The sequence below is a fragment of the Gadus morhua genome, chromosome 2 (genome assembly GCF_902167405.1).
Source record: "Gadus morhua chromosome 2, gadMor3.0, whole genome shotgun sequence".
Classification (NCBI taxonomy): Eukaryota; Metazoa; Chordata; class Actinopteri; order Gadiformes; family Gadidae; genus Gadus; species Gadus morhua.
Genome location: NC_044049.1, coordinates 13,729,554 through 13,747,133, shown reverse-complemented (window position 1 = coordinate 13,747,133; position 17,580 = coordinate 13,729,554). Strand labels below are relative to the sequence as shown.

The window sequence follows — 17,580 nt, the reverse complement described above, 5'->3', positions numbered from 1 at the left end:
CCCACCTGTGCTGGCCTCTACACGTTCTCTAAATACGGGATGGCAAAATTATTGATTACCACTATTGTAATCCAATACATAATTAAATTAGATTCAATGTTATTTGCATAGCCATTAATCACCATTACAGTCCCAAAGGGCTTAACAGGCCAAATATTTACGACATCCCCCTGACCCAAACCCCCACAAGGGCAAGAAACAACTCCCTTAAATCAGCAAGGAAGAAATCTTGAGAAGAAATTCATAGTAGGGGATCCCTTCTTCCAGGGATGGTCAGGCGTGCAATGGCTCCCATAATTGACATACAGGTAAATACAGGCAAAACATATTCAATTGATGATGGGGTGCTGGCCTGTTAACCAGGAGGAGAGTCCAGGCATCCAGTCGCAGGCAACGCAACACGCTAGTACAGACATAATATTGTTATTCATGGTTGACATGGTTGTGTATTGTGTGTGTATTAAGAATGAGGGATGGATGGAGAAGGGTAAAGAACAGCAAAAAGAGAAAGAGATAGAGAGAAAGACATAGAGCATGGAGGGGAGAAAGCCCTAAGGCTTGATGACCGAAGCTTTGATCTCACTCTGACAAACTCTGACCAGATAGCTCTCAGCTGCGAACCCAGCCTATTGCACAGCAGAAAGACCTGACTCCATAACATCCCATACAGTCATTAGGGGTCCAAGCCAACAGGTTGGATCCCTATTGTTTTTGTAAGGATTTTTCCTATTATTATTCCCCCGTAAAAGTGGGAATACAGCCCAAACCGTAAATGTTGCACACACGCCAATTGCATGACTAGATCCAGGTCCGTGAGGACTACGCAGACAACAAAATCCAGACACGCCGGCCCCTAGGTGGCGCTATACCAAGGAATACGCGTTTGGGGCTATAACTCCCACACCGAACCTCCCACAGTCAAAAACTTGTACGCACATATTCACTGGAGTCTGCTGCATCTTTTGGCATAGGCCACGCCCATTTGCGTCTATAATTTTTTTTCGCAAAATCGCGAAAACCGCAAAACTGTTTTTTCCCTACTCCTCCCACATTTCTTGACCAATCGACACCAAACTTTGCACACGACATCGTCAGACAAACACGAAAAGAAAAACTCAAACATTTTTTGATCCGACCTTCGATTACGAAACGGTAGCATTTTGAAAATTTGTTTATTAGCTACGTTTTACGTCGAAAATCAAAAATCCAGAAAAATACCAAAATTAGCCATCGGATCAAGTCCAAATTTTACACACATGTCGGTGCTACCCTTAGTGGCGTTCGAAAAAGATTTCGGAAAATTTTGCCATAAGGGGGCGCAATAAACGAGGAAATTGTATATCTTCTAATTGGCCAGAGGAATGCTCTTCAAACTCAAGGGAAACCATCAAGGGGCAAACCCGAGTCTACATAGACAATATGGCCAAGAATTATTAATGTGGGCGGGAGTTATTTGGCAAAGGAAAATTGTCTTTGGAAAATTAAAAATTTCGCCACAGGGCGGCGCCAAAAAACGACGACATTGTCTATCTCCTATTTGGCCAATGGAATGTTCTGAAAACGCGTTTTAGGCTATAACTCCCACACCGAAGCTCCCACAGTCAAAAACTTTATATCCAGATGTTGTTCACGGTAGCGTTTTGAATACTTGCTTTGCGTTGTGCCGGCGAAATGCACATTTCTTGTCGCGTTGTGCCGGCGAAATGCACACTTCTTGGACCCCTGCATAACTGCTTGCAGTTCTAGTTAGGGGTCCAAGCCAACAGGTTGGATCCCTATTGTTTTTGTAAGGATTTTTAGGGGTCCAAGCCAACAGGTTGGATCCCTATTGTTTTTGTAAGGATTTTTATTATTTTTATTATACTTCCCGCGCTAAAAGTGGGCCCACAGCCCAAACCGTAAAAGGTGCCGACACGCCAATTGCATGACTTGATCCAGGTCCGGCACCGCTACTCAGATAACAAAATCCAGACACGCCGGCCACTAGGTGGCGCTATACCAAGGAAAGACGCGTTTGGGGCTATAACTCCCACACCGAACCTCCCACATTCAAAACCTTGTACACACATATTCACTGGAGTCTGCTGCATCTTTTGGCATAGGCCACGCCCATTTGTATCCACAGGTTCAGGGTAGCGTTTTGAACACATGCTTCGCTTTGTGCCGGCGAAACGCACATTTCTTGTCGCGTTGTGCCGGCGAAATGCACACTTCTTGGACCCCTGCATAACTGCTTGCAGTTCTAGTTACTTTAACAACCCCTTGATAAAACCCTTATCTCTCATATAGAAACTCTTGCTTTGTTGATTAGGGGAAAAAAATGCGGTACAATCCAGATTCTTTGACGCACACTAGATTAGCAGTCAAATATAATACATTTATTATATTTGGCTGGATGAGAGATAGAAATTATATTTTCTATCTCTCAATACAATGATAAAACAGTCATGTTGTAGACTCTCAATACATTCATGTTGTTTTTTTATTAATAACTACTGGAATTTGGTGTTAATTTTATCCGTAGTTTATAAAAGACTAATATATTTGTAATATAACATGATACAATATAACTTTCTCCCTCCCTTGCCTACGTCTCTTTGCTACCTCTCCCTCTTACTATGTGTTCTGAAGAGATTTGAAGCACATTTGCAGGGACGGAGCTGTGAGACGAAATTCCACAGACAAAGTCGATTTCTTGGGTGGCTCAAATGATACAGTGACATGAAAAGGCATAAAAGCATTCATTCCTGATATGTGTTTAATCTGGGAGTTAGATATTGGGTAACTGTATTGAGAAGCAGATTGCGGAGGTGTGTTATGGTGTGTTCCTGAAATCTCGGAAGCCAGCCTTCCGAGTCGGAAGTCGGGAAATCTCCCTGCTTTCTTACGGCATTTCTTGGAGGCATGCCCCCTTTTTTGCCCCCTTCTAACAATAATCAACGACTAGCCTATTTCATGACACAATCACAAAGACGAACGGAAACACTATAAATGCTCCGAGACCAGAAATTACGTCAAAAGTGCAACTCGGAAGGCTGGCGTCTGAGGATTCAGGAACACAGCATTATATCTGGGAATGTTGGACTGCACCCAGGAGTATTCCTAGTGTGGGTTATCTATGGGGATGGACAGTGTTGGACTGTACAAAGGAGTATTCCTGGTGTTGGTTATAGATATTGGGAGAGACAATGTTGGACTGTACCAATGAGTTTTCCAGGTGCTGTTTGTATATGGGGAGAGACAGTGTTGTACTGTACCACGGGGAGTATATCTGGTGTGGGTTATATCTGGGGATAGACAGTGCTGTACTGTGCCATAGATGTTTCTTGGTGTTGGTTATATGTACATATATGACAAATTTCACTTAGATAGAAACAGCTTAAATTGATACTCCAACCCAAAATGTAATTAATTATAATTCTTCTTTCGGTAGATTGAGAGATGAGATTCTAGACTAATCTGTTTGGCATACATATTTTTGACCACAAGATCATCCTATAAATATGGAACCAAACGATTTAATGGAAACAGGATGTTTTAATTTTTATTTAATGTCAAAGATCCTTTGACCTCAAATAGACGGAAGCCTGACGTGTTTTACTGGATTGGCTGTCCTTGGGCAGCAACAGAGCTGTTTTTTTCCATTAAAAATTATCGTTAAGCAAACTGGCAATTAGCTAGCGGTTTTCTGTTTTTCTTTTTCTGGAGTGCCTTTGAAACTTGTGTTCCAAAGCCAATGGCGCCTTCACGGACTCTTAAGTTGTTTATTCTTAGTGTACACTGACAACTTTAGCAACATTGTTAAGGACTGACCATTTACATCCAGCTATTCTATAAACCTCACCTTGTTGATACAACAGCCTGCAGGCCTCAAGGCTTATATACTGCGGATTTATACATTAGAGAATGTGGAATGTGCGTATGTCAGTGTGTGTTTGTGTGTGTGTGTGTGTGTGTGTGTGTGTGTGTGTGTGTGTGTGTGTGTGTGTGTGTGTGTGTGTGTGTGTGTGTGCGTGTGTTTGTCTGGCTGTCTCTGTGAGTGTGTATATATGAAATAAGTTATTGTAATGTTACCAGAGGGAAAACCTGCGGCAGCCCCTGGAACACCTCATTTGTTAGCATAAGGAATGATCTCCTACACTAGCTAGCATAGATCTCACCCTGGTAGCAAAGGTAACAAAGGTAAGCGCTGTTAGCACCCATAGCAAGCTCAGGGCTCTTTCTCTCTGAGTCGGTAGAGAACACACCAGTCTTTGTGAATGTGTTGCTTCTCCAAGCTGGGGTTGATTCTCCCTGTTGGACGTATGAAGGGTGAATCCTGAAGCTCAGCTGACGCCCACGTCCGCATGAAGTCCCCAAGACTTATCTCCCCCGGGCTGTCCTGGCATGTCTTATCCTAAATGAAAGATTGGGATGAAAGATTTCCTTTATGTAGCACCACCAACAGGGTCGCTGTGTTCGAAGAGTTAGGATCAACACAGCTGAGATAGGAGCTCACATGATGGAAAAAATAGGTCACCTCATACGAAATCGCAACACTCTTTGTAACACAAGCTGTTAAAACAGGATGCATAGACTCTTCCTACCTACAGTTTATAATGACATGCACACACTGCCTCGCTACCAGTATAGGTTACCAAGCAACAAACTCTTGTCCGGAGGAGCAGATTGTCTGTCTGACTACATCAGGGTTGTTGGTTTCGTCCATGGTAACCAACTCCACGGCAACTTACTCCGTGACAACAACTTCAGCAACTGACGTGCTGGTTGTCGCTTGGCATTTCGTCATTTGGTGTGTGTGTGTGTGTGTGTGTGTGTGTTAATCATTAGAAAGGCAGGGAGAGAGAGAGAGAGAGAGAGAGAGAGAGAGAGAGAGAGAGAGAGGGGAGGGGGAGGAGGGACCTGGTGGCAGCAGGGGTAGAGAGTTCAGAGATAAGAGGAGGGATGTGAAGTGAAAAGGAGGTTTTGGCTGACTATGTGTTTACATTGTTCTTTATTATGCTCATCCATAGTTGACTTGGAAATCTGGGATGGTCCTGCTGGATCGAGCTTTGAAATATGAATTCAAACGACACTCTCCTCGACTGTCTCTCTTCCCATCACACCCTCTGTCTCTTTGTTTCATTTGAATTTAATGAGTGTGCCACTGCTGTGTAACGGCTGCATGTGTAGTGATGTGACGTGCTGAGGAAGTGTTGGTTAGATCGCTGTTGCTTGAACACTGCCCTTCTTTCTGAACTAGCATATTGAGAACAACTGGCAAGCATACCTTCCCTCTGGAGGAGGATCTATTCAGGCCTCTCAGCTGGCAAGAGAACTGCAATGATGGACAACAGAATATAAATGTAGGAAAGAAGGGAACAGAAGGTCACTGTCCTATTCACTTTCATTGTTTGTCACAAGAAGTGTGGATGGATTACATGGTGGCTTTAAATCCCATGACAGGCCTGTATAAGATAGAATTTTCCTGATGAACAAAAATAAAAACTATGAATTAATTTTAACTTCTTCAAGCATGTGGACAAAAAAAACTTAACGAATGCAGAAATAATTACAGTAAATATAATAATTGGTATAGTGGGGGTGTTGGCTGTGTTAGATCCCCCATGTCCTCAGCCTACCTGTAGGCATCCTTTTTCCTTTATTCAAAGAGCACAGATACAGAATAACAAGATGACTCTTTGTCTTTTTTGTCTCCCCACCCCTCAAATCCCTACACCCCCTCCCACCAACATTCACACACACACACACACACACACACACACACACACACACACACACACACACACACACACACACACACACACACACACACACACACACACACACATACAAACACACAAAAAACTGACAAAAACAAATTATATATATATACTACTACTACTAATAATAATAATAATAATAACATATATACAAAAGATATAATATTTTCATAACTTCTTGGCACATACCAAATATTGTAGTTGCAACCAGGTTGCAACGCACATTTGAAAGAGCGAGGCGCTGGAGAGCACCATTCGTTGGAAACCAAATTAAAATGTCACCACTAAATGGGAGAAATTCTTACACAGTGTACCTTTAAAGCTATATTTTAAGGATAAGGCTGGCAGACTTTTTTTTCTAATTTTACTATGTATGAAATTGTTGGTTGCCAATCTACGGAAATGTGTCAGATGATCCTCGAATTGTTAATAGAAATAACAGCAAGTCGCTCAGTCATGACTTGGACGATGGGGGCGGCTCGTCCTTCCATTGCAACAGTATCCTCCTGCGTGCGATCAGTGATGAAAATGCAATTACGTTTAGCCTGTTTTTTGTTAAAGACCACACCCTCCGCTGGGATTTCAAAAAATAGTGATCTGAGTGCATCCTCCCACCAATCATCCAAAAAATAAATTCCCAATTCAGCCTTCTAATTCTGCTTATCGATTTTTCATCACGCGGAATAGCCTCATAGGGACAGAAACATGGCCCTTATCGAGCCTTGTAGGGGGAGGAAACGTTCGATACCTGAGGAATACAGAGCAATTGTGGAAATGCAGGGGAATGGGTATTTACAAAATGCAGAATCTGAAAGATTGGCGCATATTATCGGTATCACATGGGTCACTACATTCCGCAAATTGACCATCTATATATAAACCACTTAATTTGTTTAGACCCCTTGTTCTCTACCCCATACAGCAAACCAAGAATCCAGTTTAGCAGGCAAGAAAAGATAGTTATTACAAATTGGCGCTGACATGGAGAGGGAGGTTCACTCAAACCAAAAAGACAGAAGTGAATTATACTATCCAGTTTAAGGAAATATTATCTTTCAGCTTTCACCTTCGTTGTTACGTAGAGAGCAGAGAGACTGGTTTATGTTAATGCCCAGATACTTAAAACCATAGCTTGCTTAATGTAAGGGCTGAAGGGGCTTTATCATTGATTCAGAAACACACTCATTGAGAAGATAGAGGACTCATGGGATACTGGCAACTGGATCTGATATGTAGCGCAATAAGTCATCCGCATAAAGGAACACCCTGTCCTCAGTGCCACCTCTCCTAATCCTCGAGAGCAAAGTGTTGGCTTTTAGCGTGATAGATAGGGAGTTTGGAGTAAAATGACATAAATAAATCATTAATTTGCTTCGAGTCTGTTGCTAGTGAATCTGAGCTATCGCATATTTCTGGTATTCAACTCAATTCAATTTTATTTTGATAGCCATTAATCACCATTACAGTCTCAAAGCGTTTAACAGGCTAAATATTTATGACACCCCCCTGACCCAAGCCCCAAAAAGGGCAATAAAAAACTCCCTTTATCAGCAAGGAAGAAATCTTGAGGAGGAATGCAGAGTGAGGGATCCCTTCTTCCAGGGATGGTCAGGAGTTCAATGGGTGCCTTATTTGACATACATACATATATATACAGGCAAATCATTTTAAATCGATGATGGGTTGCTGGCCGGTAAACCATAAGGAGAGTCCCTGAAGACAAGTATGCCAACAAATCCACCAAAAAACCAACGTACTGCTACTACGTGGCCTAAGGGTACACGATTCTATGTCAACAATTTGCCTCAATTGTAACATTGGGATAAATTCTAAGATGGGGGAGGGGTGGGTGGGCTCCCTATGCGGCACAGTAGTTGTGGATTATTTTTTGTATGAGCTGCCAGCCTGGCTTGGACAATGAATGGTATTAATACCAATACTCTTTGGCTGGGATGCAATGATGAGGTATCAGAACATGATCAGATCAGAACATAGTGGGTCATATGTCCAATGCTTTTTGGAAACGCTTTCTTCATAAAACATGTCAGACATCACAGTTTTTTGTATACATTTTATTCAGTAGTAAGTAGAGCTGTCAGTTAAACGCGTTATTATCGGCGTTAACGCAAACCAATTTTAACGGCGTTAAAAAATTTATTGCGTGATTAACACAATTATTTTATTTACTTTTTTTTTTTTTTCTTTGGCTTAAAACAAAAAAGCATTTGCCTGACTGCTATGTTCAAATGACATTTGTTCAAAGCAGTCGTTTAATTGCACTATAGGCTCTTTTTTTGTATCGTCCTGTTTTGATCAGTATATGCCAATGTTGTTATCAATAAAAAATCATTTGCACAAGGCAAGCCGATGCACTTCACCATTTTGATAAGAGAATTAAAATGAGAAGAATTATGGGACAAAAAAAACAAGGGATATTTAGCATAGAAAAAGAATTTGCGATTAATCGCGATTAATTGTGAGTTAACTATGACATTAATGCGATTGATCACAATAAAATATTTTAATCGCTTGACAGCTCTAGTAGTAAGCTACATGGGTGTGCCGTCATTCAGAACCTTTCATTAACTGCACTAAAGAGAAAAAAAAGTGCATCCTCAATGTACCCACCACTTCTGATAATGCACTTCTGAAAGCGTCTCTGTCCCCAGCACATTGCAAATGAAACTGATGCCCATGTTGCTAGAATAGGACGAATATTGATTTAGAGGGGAAAAGTGCATAGTGGAAATGTAGACTGCTGCTTACATAGTAAGAGCCAACACAAGCAAGAACAAAATACAGTCAGAAACAGAAACATCATCATGATCAGACAGACACCGACACACATCATCAATGCATTTGATATCATCCCCGTCATCAGCATAGTTTTGGTATCCCTATGTTCCAAACGAAAGGATGTAGGAATACTTTTTCAGCTTTGCTACGAATAGCTCGACAGAGTCAGCTTCCCTGATTACAGTTGGTAGACTATTCCATAGATAGGGTGCTCGATGGGCGAACGTTCTTTGTCCTGCTGATACCTTTTTAACCTTTGGTAGCGAAAGAAGCTACCGAAGACTGGAGGAGTCAAGAAGGACTATAAGGAATGAAAAGGTCCTTCGGGTAGGATGGTGCTGATCCATGCAGGGCTTTATAGGTTAGCAGTAGCACTTTAAAATCCGCTCCGGTAGTTAATGGTAGCCAGTGCAGAGAGGCGAGAATAGGGGGAAAGCTGATCACATTTTCTAGTCAATAGTCTAGCTGTATAATTCTGCACAAGCTGGAGACTTTTCGTGGTGGAAAAAATGAATTTCAAGTTATACTTCTAAAATATTGATCAAAACAGAGCAGAGGGTCAAACAGGACGCCAAGATTTTTGACACAGGCACTCTGCGGGATGACCGGGCCATCCAAACACACCGAGACTGCCTCCATTTTTCTCTGGTCCTGCTTTGGGACGATAATTATCTGCTCTGTCTTCCAAGTATTAAGCTGCATGAAGTTCTTTGACATCCAACTATTCACTGCAGCCAGACAGCAATCAATATTCTGGATCTGGCATGAGTCCTCTGATTCTACAGGAAGAAAGAGTTGGGTGTCATCCGCATAGCAATAGAAGCTAATTCCATAGGCGCGGATAACATCGCCCAAGGGAAGCATATAGATTGCAAAAAGCAATGGACCAAGGATCGACCCTTGTGGAACACCAAGGTGTAGTTTGCAATGCTTCGATCCTGAACCCTCACAGAGAACAAATTGTGTTATATCTCTGAGGTAATAATCAAGCCAGCGAAGAGCAAAATCCCTGAACCCAACATAGCACTCAAGACGGGAAAAAAGAATGCTGCGGTCGATAGTGTCGACCGCAGCACTGAGATCCAGCAACACAAGCATCGGATTAAGTTTAAGATTAGAGTTAGATATTAGGGACACTTCACGTAGTTGGGGGGAGTAGCTTCGTTTAAAGGTAGAAACTAATCTGGTTTTAACCAGGTTTTTAGATGAAAGCGATCTAATATTCTGAGAACTTCCGATTTATTAATTTCAGAGGGAGTCTGGTTAACATTCTGAAGAGGTTAGAGAAATAGTGAGATTTTGACACACATGTGTATGTTGAAGCCTTCCTCTGCAGATTTTACACCTCAAGGCAGCGTGAGGCAGCACCACAGTACATATAGGTGCAGTGTAAGACTCCAGTGTTTGAACTCTCACAGCGACTGTTTTCCAGTCGCTGTGAGCGCTAAAACATGGAGGCGCCTCAGTGTTAGCATTATGTGCTAAATCACCCGGGCAGACTAGTTCAGTTAACCCATCTGCTGTTCTAGACTATGCAACGTCAACTAACATGTTGCTAGCAAGTTTGCTAATCTCCTGCATCCCAGGTGTGAGTGGATGAGTCACGCCATTTTTTTTTTATAAATTGAGGCACCTAACACAGTAGGGTGAAGGTGAAGTCTCTCATCAGCACGCAGGGCGGCCATGTATCTATAAAACCAAAGCCCTGCTCGGAACTATATCATGCCAGCCAGTGGATTAGAGTCAGTCGTCTACTACAACGATCATCATTACCCCTGTCAGGTAGAGGGCCAGAGAAAATTAATCGATGCCGACACATCTTTCTGTCAAAGTCACACAGCATAACTATGTTGCATTTTGTGACCTTGGTTTACCTCATCATAGTATCGTTGGTGCCAACATGAACTACAGTGTTGTCGAAACTAGAGTCGTGTTTGGTGCCTCTAATCTGACTCTGTATGTGGTCTGACTGCATGCCAGCACCCTAATGACGCGTTTCCACCCGGCGGTGTGGTTAGGCCCAGTACGATAAGGTCTACTAGTGTAGGTGCAGTTAGGCGAAGCTCAGTTACGGCTTGCGTTTCCAACGCAGACATTACCCTTATGGTAGGGCGGGGTTTAAACCGGAAGACCATCGGACCCCGCCCACTTTTTGGAGGTGGAAACGCGAACCGTTCCGCAACTAATCATACCTAACCGCACGGTGGAAGCGCGCCATTAGATTAGCTTCGATGTTGGGTAGGCAAATAACCTTCGCTGGCGTTTCTAGTTTAACTTTACGTATAACAGAGTCCCCTATGACTAGCGTTTTTTCCCCCAAAAAAGACTTGCGAGGCGGTATATAAGATAATTGTGGCCCTCGCATTCGCCGCCGTTTCACCTATAACAGTGAGGGTGCGATACAACGTTACAAAATTCAGCAGACTCAAGCAAGGTAGGGTCTAGTCTCCAGATGCGAGCCCCTTTCGGTTAGAGAAATAGTGAGATTTTGACATACATGTGTATGTTGAAGCCTTCCTCTGCAGATTTTACACCTCAAGGCAGCGTGAGGCAGCACCACAGTACATATAGGTGCAGTGTAAGACTCCAGTGTTTGAACTCTCACAGCGACTGTTTTCCAGTCGCTGTGAGCGCTAAAACATGGAGGCGCCTCAGTGTTAGCATTATGTGCTAAATCACCCGGGCAGACTAGTTCAGTTAACCCATCTGCTGTTCTAGACTATGCAACGTCAACTAACATGTTGCTAGCAAGTTTGCTAATCTCCTGCATCCCAGGTGTGAGTGGATGAGTCACGCCATTTTTTTTTTATAAATTGAGGCACCTAACACAGTAGGGTGAAGGTGAAGTCTCTCATCAGCACGCAGGGCGGCCATGTATCTATAAAACCAAAGCCCTGCTCGGAACTATATCATGCCAGCCAGTGGATTAGAGACAGTCGTCTACTACAACGATCATCATTACCCCTGTCAGGTAGAGGGCCAGAGAAAATTAATCGATGCCGACACATCTTTCTGTCAAAGTCACACAGCATAACTATGTTGCATTTTGTGACCTTGGTTTACCTCATCATAGTATCGTTGGTGCCAACATGAACTACAGTGTTGTCGAAACTAGAGTCGTGTTTGGTGCCTCTAATCTGACTCTGTATGTGGTCTGACTGCATGCCAGCACCCTAATGACGCGTTTCCACCCGGCGGTGCGGTTAGGCCCAGTACGATAAGGTCTACTAGTGTAGGTGCAGTTAGGCGAAGCTCAGTTACGGCTTGCGTTTCCAACGCAGACATTACCCTTATGGTAGGGCGGGGTTTAAACCGGAAGACCATCGGACCCCGCCCACTTTTTGGAGGTGGAAACGCGAACCGTTCCGCAACTAATCATACCTAACCGCACGGTGGAAGCGCGCCATTAGATTAGCTTCGATGTTGGGTAGGCAAATAACCTTCGCTGGCGTTTCTAGTTTAACTTTACGTATAACAGAGTCCCCTATGACTAGCGTTTTTTCCCCCAAAAAAGACTTGCGAGGCGGTATATAAGATAATTGTGGCCCTCGCATTCGCCGCCGTTTCACCTATAACAGTGAGGGTGCGATACAACGTTACAAAATTCAGCAGACTCAAGCAAGGTAGGGTCTAGTCTCCAGATGCGAGCCCCTTTCGGTTTAGATCTAAAAAAATAAGTTCAAAGATGGTCCGATATTGTTGTATAGTAGTGTAATTAGCTGAGGAATAGGGGCGCATGATAATTATCGGGCCGATAATTATCGGGCCGATAACAGAAATGATTACATAATTCCAATAAAGACACACGCTACCACGCATTCTCGCACACACACATACGCTACTCTCGTAACAATTATTATCTACAACAGTTAGCTGAACATTATAGGGTCCCGGCCTTCCACTCCCAGTTTTCCCAGTTAAACACAGAAATAAACTACATCCGTCCCAGTATTTGTTAGATGTGAAATGAAGCAAAAAATACGCTCTCTTTTGTCCGGTAACGCAGTCGCCGCAACGCCTTTCTTCTTCGTAGTTTCTTCTATTTGTCTGTAACTCATGCTCCAATCTTTCATCAATCGTTGCGGATGTTGCGGATGCAACGGAATATATAATGCATCACTGCAGCAACATTTAAGATGATCGCGATGAGATCTGCCCGTTCTGCCTCCGTGCTGTCTGTTGTCAGACCAAAACAAACCTGAGTGACAGGGGCCGTCCTTATCCCGCCTCTTGCGAACCTACATCATATCCCGCCCCTTGAAAGCCTGCCCCCCTAAACCCTCCGTGGATTCTAATGATGTCTGAGCGACACCGATGTCCGCATATCGGGCATCAAGTGTGAATAAGTGTGAATGACCCTCACGGTCGAACCTCCTGAAGACGGAGGACATGTGTGAAAACGGCTATAGACAAACTTGTGTCAGTACCAGTTATCGGTATCGGTTTTATTTATTTTTTATCGTGCCTCCCTACTGATGACAGAGATGGTAATAGAGCCTTATCAAAGAAAAAGTTATCAATGCGTTTGTAGGAGTAATGGACATGGGAGAAGAAAGAGTATTGTTTGACTGTAGGGGGCAAAAGGGTCAATGTAACCATTATTGATCATAAAAGTGGACAGGGCCTGCGACATCTTTGAGGGTACAGCTGTCCTGGTGCTAGATCTATCTAGATCGGGGTCTATAACACAATTTATATCTTCTCCTAGTATCAAGTTATGGGCATTCAAATCAGGAAGCTCAGACCAAAGATTTTTCTGAATTTAACGTCATCCCAATTATGTGCAGAAACAGGACAACCGGTGTCTGATACAACATGCCTGTTACTATTATGTAGCGACCATTGGGATCTAGGTAGACATAGTAGGAATGAACTGCACTTTCTTTCCAATGAGTATGGCTGTCCCCCGTGTTTTAATCTCAAATTTAGAATGAAACATCTGACCAAACCACGGTCTAGAGAGTCTCAGTTGGTCAGCCTTAAGTAGGTGTGTTTCTTGTAGGAATATTACATCCCCTTTCAACTTTTCAACATGGGAGAAAACACTCGACCGTTTACCAAGCCCGTTAATTCCCCCAACGTTCCATGAGAAAAATGTGACTGTGCTCTCTGATCCTACCGAGAGGTTTGTACTAGCCATTGTATGATGTAAGCGAGGTAGAAAGAGCGCATATAGTTGCAGAGTATATAATAATACTCGCATTTGGATGGGTAGCAGCCTGAGCAACATTGCCATAGTTTTATGAAAGTGCACACTGGATTATAGGTCAAAGAAAAACTACTACAATGAGATATAGTAAAAAAAAACACATACACATATACTCCCCCCCCTCCCAGAATGATCACCTCCCCCTCCTTAGTATTTTCCCCAACCCGGAGTTATCCACCCCTGCACGTCAAGTGTTCCCATCCCCAAACGATGGAAGCAACCGTGCTCGCTCCAACGTGAGCCACACCCCAATAAGACTATAAGTGTTTACAATACCATAATAAACATGATTATTGTGAGATTCTAAGACTTTTATAAGACTGAGATATCCGCCATGCTGCTAGAACGCGGGGGGGATTCAGAGTTCAGAGCTCACTTTAGAATCGGTTGTCAAAGTAAAAGCTTTCGCAGGTTTTGGAGGCATTTAGCCGGTCAAAATACAAAGAAATACTGCGTAGGACAAATCCAAATAAGTAAACTCAGAAGAGTTGACTGAAATGTGCCTTAAAAAATATATAAATTCACTTTCTGCTGGTGCTCCCAAAAGGATGTGTCACTACCAGGCCTTGAATTCCGTGATTTTAGGGGCAAGGCCATAAGTTAAAAAACATGATTTTGATTTCACTTAAATAGACGATTCCGTTTTTAACAGCATCAATGCCTTTTTAATTAACAGTGTAACACTTCTAGAGAAATTTTCATTGCTTTGCGGTTTTTCTCTGCATCTTGAAGAGCATTTTTTTGCGATAATTCTCCACTCTGTCCTTTCTTGGCAATCTATTTAAAAAGAAAAAAGGTGAGAGTGAATTTGTTGAATTTGTTAAATGTTAAAACTCTATTAGTGAGATTAGAATTTCCATAAGTAATTTATCTTTATTGAATTACAAATTATAACTAGAATGCGTTTCTGACAAACGAACTGCGAGAGTATAGTTGCTAAAATGCTAACGTCACAGCTAACATCCCAGCTAACATCACCGCTAGCATCACTGCTAACGTCAACGCTAGCGTCACCGTCGTAAAAAGTAGTCAAATTCGGCGGCAAAAGACCCCCAATCTTGCAACACTGCCTGCACGTCCTCCGCGCTCTAACTCTGCGTAAATCATTGAGTCCAACTGAAAACTGAAAAAGTATAAAGGTAATCGAAATTCGGTTTACAGATTATTGAAGATACAAGTGTGTTGAATTTGTTAAATGGTTTGCAACCAGTTTACAATGCATGAAGTAGTTGAAGTGTTAGAGAAGGGCATTGACTTACATTGTAAAAAATAAAGCAGAAAAAGCGTAATTGTTTAAAAAGTTGAAAGCATTGAAAAAAGCAGAGAGATAGCCATCATGACGTTCAAGAGCTGGACGTTTTGATAGTTGATTTGTTTCTGTAGCTGAAATTATGCAGGAGCAGTTAACTGCACAAAAAACAGGCAAACAGACTTACTGATTCTAAGAAGTTTTATTTTAGAGTGCAGCAAAAAATGCTGCTGCGCTTGAGCTTCAGAAATGCTTGGGGAAATGTAGCTTATGTGGACGCCTCCGCATTACTTGGCCAATAAAGAAGCTAAGCAACCGAAAAGCTATTTGATTCAGAATATAGATAGTTTTTCAAACGCTCATATTTATTGTCATGTTGTCTTCGGGATCGCTGTGCAGTACGGATCGGGTAGCCGGTCAATGAGAGCTCTTTAACGCTTGCATTTTTATTGGTCACACTTGTTGATTACGTTACTGTTGTGTTGACCAATCAAGTACATCTACTAACATTCCATTTCCGGGGTGGATTTGACAGAAGAGGGCACAGACAGGGGGGAATTTTTTTTTTAAACGAGCATAGCGCTGGGCACCAAGGCCACAGTGGCCGATGGGCATACGATTTACCGAAGGGCATCACGGCCATGGCCGTCGTGGCCGCCGGTGAAATTCCTGCCCTGGTCACTACATAGTTCGCTAAGCCGGAAGTCCCCTGTGGGTAAACGTCGTTGTAAAAGTGATGGACCTGAATAGAACAGTATGTCAATCATCTCCAATGTTTTGCAACATCATATGTCCAGCCACCAAAGATGCTACAAGGCCCAATGAGAATGGCTCAATGATTAAGTACCTGAGGTGAGGAGAACAACTTGGTTCTGACTCATAACCAGGAAAGGGCAGCACTGTATTTGTGTTAAGAAAACACATGAATGCACAAAGACACACACCCAGGCAAGCACACACATACACAAACATGCAAGCACACATGAACACAGGCAGGCAGGCAGGCAGGAAGGCGCAAACACACGCACACACACACACACACGTATTACGCTTAGACACACATACACATGCAAGTACGCTCACACACAAACACACACACACACACACACACATACACACACGCAGCCACACATAACACACACACACACACACACACGCAGCCACACATACACAAACTCACACAAAGGCGTGCTCATAAAGAAGGGCAGCTGACAGGGCCTCTGTCTCCACTGTGTCTGTTTGGCCGACCCTGTATTGGGGCTCCTCATCCACACACACACACACACACACACACACACACACACACACACACACACACACACACACACACACACACACACACACACACACACACACACACACACACACACACACACACACACAAACTTTAGCCAAACACATCATTATATCAAACTCACCATAACACACCCTGGAATCTGAAGCTCCCTGCAAAAAAATCACACCAGCTCCTCACTCTTCAGTCTTCAGCTGTGAACATCCCAACAAACATCAACATCCACTCATTATGTAGGTTAGAATAGGCCAATGGTTAGGGTGTTGGTTTCGCAGCCAAATGGATCTGGATTCAATCCACAATGTCCGCAGTCTACCACCTGTAGCTTCTTTGAGCAAAAGCATGTACCTAACAAAGTGTAACTCAATTAAAGTTACTTGAATAACAGTGAAATTCTTACTAAGAAATTTGCTTTTAACAATATCATAATAAACATTTAGAAGGGATTGCGTTGTGATACCCATATTTCTATGGGTATGAAGCTGGGGCCAGTACATCGTTCAGCTGTCTTGCTGTTGCTCATGCTCTTTTATGGTGTTGTGTTGAACGGCCTATGAGCGATCCCAAAGCACTGTTTATAATTTTTGAAAAAGAGAAGCGACTGATTTGCAAAGATTCTTCTTATGTGTAAGCGTGTCTTTTCTTCATATATACTGATTGACATACTACATTGTATTTATTATTATTTATTATTAAGGACATTCTTTTTGAGAAACATTACCAGGATTAACCGGAAGAATACAAATGTTTAAGTTATAATGAATGTAATTAATAACGAATAGTAACTCACTATATTCTGATTCAATGCCCCGGCCACAGTGCCCACGCTGCAGTGCCCAGAGGTGGCTCTTCTTTCTGTATTCAATCAACCAGAAACCCCCAAGGAGCCCAGTGGTCCTCTCTCTCTCTCTCTCTCTCTCTCTCTCTCTCTCTCTCTCTCTCTCTCTCTCTCTCTCTCTCTCTCTCTCTCTCTCTCTCTCTCTCTCTCTCTCTCTCCTTCTCCCTCTCTCTCTCTGTGTCTCTCTCCTACTCACTCTCTCTGCTCTGTGTCTCTCTCCCCTGCTTCCCCTCTCTGTGTCTCTCTATGTGTCTCCCTCTCCTTCTCCCTCTCTCTCCTACTCCCCCTCTCTGTGTCTCTCTCTGTGTCTCTCTCTGTGTCTCTCTCTCCTACTCCCTCTCTCTGTGTTCTTCTCTCCTACTCCCCCTCTCTTTGTCTCTCTCTCGTTCAAACTCTCTGTGTCTCTCTCTCGTTCTCCTTCTCTCTGTGTGT

The 17,580-nt window shown here is 42.9% G+C and overlaps 1 protein-coding gene across 3 annotated transcripts in view; it reads left to right on the top strand.

Moving 5' to 3' along the window:
• septin9a (septin 9a) overlaps positions 1-17,580 on the top strand; it is an 85,184-nt gene that overhangs the window by 31,282 nt on the left and 36,322 nt on the right. The gene's annotated exons all lie outside the window — the stretch shown is intronic.